At 44.2% G+C, this 7,101-nt stretch overlaps 1 pseudogene; it reads right to left on the bottom strand.

Moving 5' to 3' along the window:
- Nucleotides 1–521: 521 nt before the first annotated feature.
- On the bottom strand, nucleotides 522–2,619 carry LOC102845707 (annotated as a pseudogene).
- Between the last annotated feature and the right edge of the window lie 4,482 nt (nucleotides 2,620–7,101).

A 7,101-nucleotide genomic window follows, 5' to 3' on the forward strand; every position in this document is an offset into this window, starting at 1 on the left:
CCTAAATACCTTCCAGAGCGGTTGTACCATTTTACAATCCCACCAACAGTGTATAAGAGTTCCTATCTCACCACGTCCTCTCCAACATTTATTACTTGCTGTCATAAATTTTGCCACTGCTAAAGGAGAGAGATGGTATCTCACTGTTCGTTTTTTTTTGTTTGTTTGTTTTTTTTTGGTTTTAGAGAAAGTGACTTTTATTTGGTTGAAAGTGTATCTGTATAAACAGAATATCTGTAGAGATCTTGTTTGAGGAAGAAACACAAGGGACTGAGGAGGGCATGATTGGGGGGGAGAGTTTCTTTCAGGCCAGGTCTCCTGCTCTTTTCTTGGCAAGGGAGGAGAGTGGCACAAAGCTCATTTTATTTTACCCCACTCCAGGCGAATGAGGGGGTTAGCTTGACATGAAACCATGGATTAGTGCTATTACCAGCCTCCAACACAGCCCAGGGATGCTCTAGGATGTCCTAGACAGGTGAGAGGCACATGTCAGAGACTAGGAGTTGAGGTGGTCCTTGGGATTAGTGGTCAGGAGGCTGGAGGTTGCTCTTTCGGGGCAGAAGACAGATGGGAGTGTTCCTCAGGGTCAGAGGGCAGGGGATATGTGGACTGTTCTCTTGTGTCAGAGGTCAGGACCCGAGAGCTGCCCTCAGCCTGCACCACCGTCCGGGTCCCCAGGGCCTCTGTGTACAACTCCTGGTTCTGCTCCTTCCACTGTCGGAACTTCTCTGCAGTCAGGTCTGGGTCACCAAGCAGCTCTTCCAGGACTTGCAGCTCCTGCATCTTTGCCTTGAGTGTGCTCTGTAGCACCCGCACCCGGTGCACTTGCTCGTTGAGCTGGGGTTCTCGGTTACGCCGCATGAAGGAGCTCCGCCACTGTTCATGGGTGAGGGGTTGTGGCTGGCCCAAAAGGGACACGCCGCCCTGTTTTCGCCCCCGTACCATTCGTTCCAATGCTCCATCACCACTGTCTGTTGGAAGGCCGAAGGAAGTTCGCGGGCTGCCCTGTGTGGGGGTTGCTGCAGGTGACATGTCTCCATGGACAGGACTCCAAGCTCGGGCTGGGCTAGGCGAGGCTGAGCGCGACCCAGCCTCATCATCAGGGTCTTCTGCTTCCGTCTCACTGTAGCAATCTTCCTCTTGGGGAGGCGGGGCTCGGCCTGGAGATTGGTACTTGGAGATGCAGGTAATGAGATGGCGCACCCAGGTGCTCAGGTCTTCCAGGGTGTCAGCAGCGAAGATGAAGGGCTTGTACACATCATGGGTAAGCTGGAACACATATTTTTTTCTTCTGATCCTGTCCACTTTCCAGGCTGTAGTTGGAGACATTGATGAGGCCTTCTGCCTTCTCATCCTGGGGCTGGCGGTACCAATAGAGTGTGTGTCCCTTGAGCACAAACCAGCAGCTGCGCCGCTGGGCACCTTGCGCAGCAGCAGCCAGCCATTGCAGTCGGGCTGACCCAGCTCCCGGCACGACACCCGTCGGCGGCTCAACCGTGTCGCCACGCCTTTTAATTTTTTCCGACCAGGGATAGGACTCTTTTCGGAGTGTCCTGGGGGCTCTGGGGTCTCTGCTGTCCCTGGGGATGGCGGAAGGATGGACACAGGCTCAGAGTCAAGGGAGGCAGAGTCTGTCCAGGCAGAGCTGGGCCCAGGATTTGGATTTGAAGACAAGGCAAAGGCAAAGACTTCCTGTTGGACGGTACTGGGTGACAGTGAGGGCAGAGCCAGCTGCTCTGGGGAGACCTGGGCCAGAGGAGGAGTCTGTGGAAGGGTCTCGGGCACCAGAACCTTCTTTACCACCAGGCTGGCCCCAGCTGGCTCTCGAAACAGCTCCCTCACCACGTTCTTATGAGGCCAGCCCACCACCACCTGGTCGTTGACCTGGACAACTTCGTCTCCAGGCAGGATCTGCAGCTGGGAGCTGGTACGGAAAGAGGGACTCACTCGAGACACAAAGTGAAGACAGTTGTTGGTGGTATGGATTTCCAAGCCCAAGGGATCGTCCAGCTGCACGCTTTCCAGCACAGCCCGCTGCTCCAGCAGCTCTTTGGGACTATAGCTCAGGATGTTGTGGCAGATCCCAGCGATGTGGCTACAGATTCTCAGGACTCGGCTCTCCTTCTCAGCCACCAGGCAATCCTCCTGCAGGGCCTGGCCCAGCTCGCCACACAAGTCCCCGATCTCCTGACAGGCTGAGAAGTCGTTTAAGTGGGAGAAGAGGTACCTGTTGAGCCAGAAAAGGAGAGTACGAGCCTCTTGCACCAGGTCCACCGCTGCACTGAGAACATCAGCAGGGGTCTCGCCACAGGCCTCCAGATGGCCTTGGACCAAGGTCTGGAAGGTGTGAATTTTCGCCAGCAGTCCCTCTGTCAGTTTCTCCAGGTTCTCTGTCTGAAGTCCAGAGCTCAGAGCCCGGAGCTGTTCCACCCCATCCAGGATGAGTTCCTGGTGACCCAGAGGCCACACAGTCAGAGCCTGGAGGCTGCGGGGGCAGAGCTGAAGCAGGTACTTGCCCGGCAGCTCCCAGGCCTCAAAGGGATAGTCCTGCAGGGAGTCATCGAGGCCTCGGAGCCAAGCTGCCACCTTCCCAGGGTTCCAGGTCGTCACCGGCTCCATGGGCGAGCTCGCCCGGCTCCCAGGGCGCTCTCTGTGTCCCGCCTGCGCAGGAATTTCCGCTCCCAGCACCCAGGCCCAGGGCGGGGCGGGCCCCTCACTGTTGTTTTGATATGCACCTCTCTTATTGCCAGTGATTTTGAGCATTTCTTCATGTGTCTGTTGGACATCTGAATATATTCCTCTGTGAAAAGTTTTTCCCATGTTTTTTGTCCATTTGGTATTTGTGTTATCAGTCTTTTTCTTGTAGAGGCTGTAAATTTTTTATATGAGACCCTTAGGTTAAATAGTACTGCCAACTATTTTTTTCCCAGTCAGTAAGTTTTCTTTTCACTCCACTGGAAAATGTGCACAGATATTTAATCATTGGAAGGTCCCATTTATCAATTTTATCCTCTTCAGATTGTATCTTTCAGGCTAGGCTGTATTTGGCAATCTCTTTATACCACAGACTAGGCTATCTAATCTTGTCTCTGATCCACCTTGAGTTGATTTTTGTGTATGGTGTGAGATGTGGATCCTATTTCAGCTTTCTGCAGTTAGCAGTTTTGCCAGCATCATTTGTTGAAGAGGTTGTCATTTCCCCATTTGATAGGTTTTATTTCCTTGTTGAATATCAGTTGACTATAGAGAGATGGGTCTATTTCTGGATTCTCAATTCTGTTCCATTGGTCTATATGCCTGTCATTGTACCAGTACCATGCTGTTTTGGTTACTAATACTGTGTAGTAGGTTTTGAGGTCAGGGAGCGCTATGCCCCGTTCATTTTTGTTTTTCAGAAGTGCCTCATTTATTCAAGGTCTCTTTCCTCTCCAAATAAACTTGGCAATATCCTTTTTTAATCTCCTTTAAAAATGAATTTGGTATCTGGATTGGTATTGTGTTGAACATGTAGATTGGTTGCTTTTGATAGGATTGTAATTTTCACAATATTGAATCTTCCTATCCATGAACAGGCAACATTTTTTCCATTTATTGTGTCACGTAAAAATGCTCTGTAGTTTTCTTTGTACAGGTCTTTTCTGTCTCTAGTTAGGTTTACTCCAAAGAATCTCAATGTGTGGTTGACTATTGTAAATGGTATTGCTTTCTTGGTTTTTTTTATCTTAGTTCTCCTTGTTACTGTAGAGGAATCTCACTGATTTTTAGATATTGATCTTATGTTTACCACTCTACTCTGCAACAGTTTTTTCATTGAGTTCTTGGGGTTTTCTGTGTGCACTATCATATCATTGGCATATAGTGACAGTTTAACCATTTCTTTGCCAATCTGGATGCCTTTTGTTTCCTTCTGTTGTCATATTGCCCTAACAAGCACTTCCAATACAATATTGAAAAGAAGTGGAAGCAGTGGGAATCCTTGTCTGGTCCCTGTTTGCAAGGAAAATGTTTTTAGTCTTTCTCCGTTGAGAATGATGTTGGGTCTTGATTTTGCATATATACTTTTGACTATGTGGAGGAAATTCCCTTCTCCTCCAATTTTGTTGAGTGTCTTCATCAGAAAGGGGTATAGATTTTGTCAAATGGCTTTTTGCATCAATTGCTAGGATTATACTTTTTTTGTTAATTGCTTTGTTAATGTGCTGGATTACATTTATTGTTTTTCTTATGTTGAATCATCCTGTGTACTTGTCATGAATCCCACTTGGCCATGATGAATTATTTTTTCCTGTGTTTTTGTATTCTATTTGGCTACTGTTTTTTCATCTATATTCATGAGAGATAGTGGTCTGTAGTTTTCTTTATTGGTAATATCTTTGCTTGGTTTTGATATTAGGGTATGTTTGCTTCATAGAATGACTTTGGGAATGTTTCTTCTTTTTGTATTTTTTGGAAAGAATTTAAATTAGTGATAGATCTCTGAATGTTTGATAGAACTCATCTGTGACTTTTCTCTTTTTATGATCTGTTCAATTTCCTCTTTCATGATGGGTCTGTTCAAGTGTTCTATATTTGCCATTTTCTCTGGGTAGAGTATGGAATTTGTCCATTTTCTCTAGATAAATTCCACTTGAATTTATCAGAGTAGTTTTTCATACACATTATTATTGGTTATATATTATTTGTTTAATTTCATCTGGTTCTGTTGTGATGTTACCTCTATCATTTTGTAATATAGTTATTCATGTCTTTTATTTTTTTGTTAAGTTTTCCAGTGGTTTATCAATTTATTTAACCCTTTTGAAAAACCAGCTCCTGTTCTTATTGATGGTTTCAATTATTTTTCTTTTTTCTATCTCACTGATTTCTGCTCTTGTCCTAATAATTTCTTCTCTTCTAGAGGGTGTAGGATTAGATTATTGTGGTGGGGTTTTTAAAAAAAATAATTTTAATGAGCATTTACAGAAATTATTGATTTCCATTCATTCATTGCTGCACTTCTCTCCCCGCCCAGCCCTCCCCCACCCCAGTTCGCTCCTCTCTTTCAAAAGTAAAAGAAACACTCCCTCCCTGGGACACAATCCCCCCACACCCCTCCCACCACCCCAAGTACATTCCACTATGCAACCTTAATTGTGGACTCTTGTGATAACCATAATACCCTATCATACATAGCTTTTAAATTATTCACTCCCTCATCTGTTTCAGTGCAGTATACACAATTTATCCAGTTTTTCTCAGTCTTACCCCAACCCTGATATCTGTCCCATTTTACAACAGTGGCACCATGCAATATTTGTCCTTTTGCGACTGAGATATTTCACTCAGCATAATGTCCTCCAGGGTCACCCATTTTTAATAATATTGCACCAGGTCCTTGTTGCTCAATGCAGCATAGTATTCCATTGTGTGAATATACCACAGCTTCTCTATCCATTCGTTTGTTGATGGGCACCTAGGTGTAAGAGCAACAAAGGAGAGAGAGATCCTCAATGAGATGGACTGATACAGTGTTTGCAGCAATGAACTCTAATGTGTTGAGGATAGTAAGGATGACACAGGGTAGGGCAGGGTTCATATATATTGTTCATAATGTCACTATAAGTAAACTAGGCTCAACAACACTTAACTTAATAACACTTCCTCTCTCTCTCTCTTTTTTTTTTTAGATCAGGCCGGAAAACATGAAGGCAGGGGACTAACAGTTGGGAGAACTGCCGCCCCTATGCTAAGCCTTTCTGTGGTTTTATTAAGAATCACCAGGAAGTAAATCACAAAGAAAAATCTTTTATAAATAAGGTCGAATTCTTCTTTATTTTTTACCTTATGCTTATCTCAGGAGGGAGGGATTTAGTAAATACCGAGAATTATGTAGACACTTAAGGATTACATTAGTGCTATAGGGTGAATTCCAGCTTTTATTAGGCTCCCCAACATCCTGATATAGCATTTGGTTTATTATTAATATTAAATTTTATATTCAGCTTCCCACATTTCCCCTCTTTTGTTTAAATCATAATTTTATGGTCTTCAAGGCGAGCATCATTTCATTTCTTCAGGATTCATTCCTGATTGTTTTTGTTCTCTTCATCCTGATTTCTTTTTTATTACAAACACTGGAGAATTCCAAGGACTAGTGGTTTCTTCTCTATAACTCCTTCACCAAGCTGGGTTGGGCATCTATTCTCATGATCTCAAGGTAATTAGACTTTTTTACATGACAGTTGTCTTCTCTCAAAGAATGTGTTCCAAGAGACCCAGGTCAAAGCTGTACAGTACCTTAGGACCTAGCCTTGAAAACCACAGGCCATTTCCACCAAATCTATTGATTACACAGGCTAGACCAGATTCTGTATAGAAGGACCTATAGCAGGAAGTAAAGGCCAAGATATGTGGCCCAGGGCTATTTCTGAAAACTGGCTACCACATCTTCTCTGAGTTTTCCTCTTCTCTGTTCTTGTAGGATGCCATGCACACCCCTATCTAAGCACTGATCTCAAGAAATATGATTGCATCCTTCTCTGTCTCCTCTAACTTTGAGTGCCTTTATAGATTTGGTTGATTATTTTTGAGGCTTCAGTACCTAGTACGATGCCTGTGATTCACTGTCATTCACTAAATAGCTGTACTTTGTGGAATTAAAAAGACGACTTGAAGCTCTTACTGCAGATCTAAGACTACAGCCTTCAATATTAGTTACATCAAGAAAACAAAAAGTGGCTGGTCCGATGGTAGTGGGTTATCAGAAACTATTAACATTAGTGCAACTAAAGTTGGCATACAACCCCCCACTGCTGAATTTGACTGGAAAAAAAAAGAAAACAAAAAGTTTTACCACTAAACCAATAAACAGCATCATGATAGATGGATAGAGGAAAGATGGAAGTTTTCGTGCTTTGAATTAGAACTCAACCCAGATTACAACAATTTTGGCACTAGTTGTCAGGGGGAAAAAAAAGATAAATTGGATTGAGAAAATCTGCTGTCAAGGACCTCTCCAGAGTGCTGAAAACCAATGATGTCAAACTAGAAACTAAGGTGCACACCTGATCTTTGCAATTTGCTGTGCATCAGAGTTCTGGACAATGACTAAAGCTAGCAGAA

The sequence above is a fragment of the Elephantulus edwardii genome, unplaced genomic scaffold, assembly GCF_000299155.1.
Source record: "Elephantulus edwardii isolate Elephantulus edwardi_28Jun2011 unplaced genomic scaffold, EleEdw1.0 scaffold00524, whole genome shotgun sequence".
NCBI classification, from domain to species: domain Eukaryota; kingdom Metazoa; phylum Chordata; class Mammalia; order Macroscelidea; family Macroscelididae; genus Elephantulus; species Elephantulus edwardii.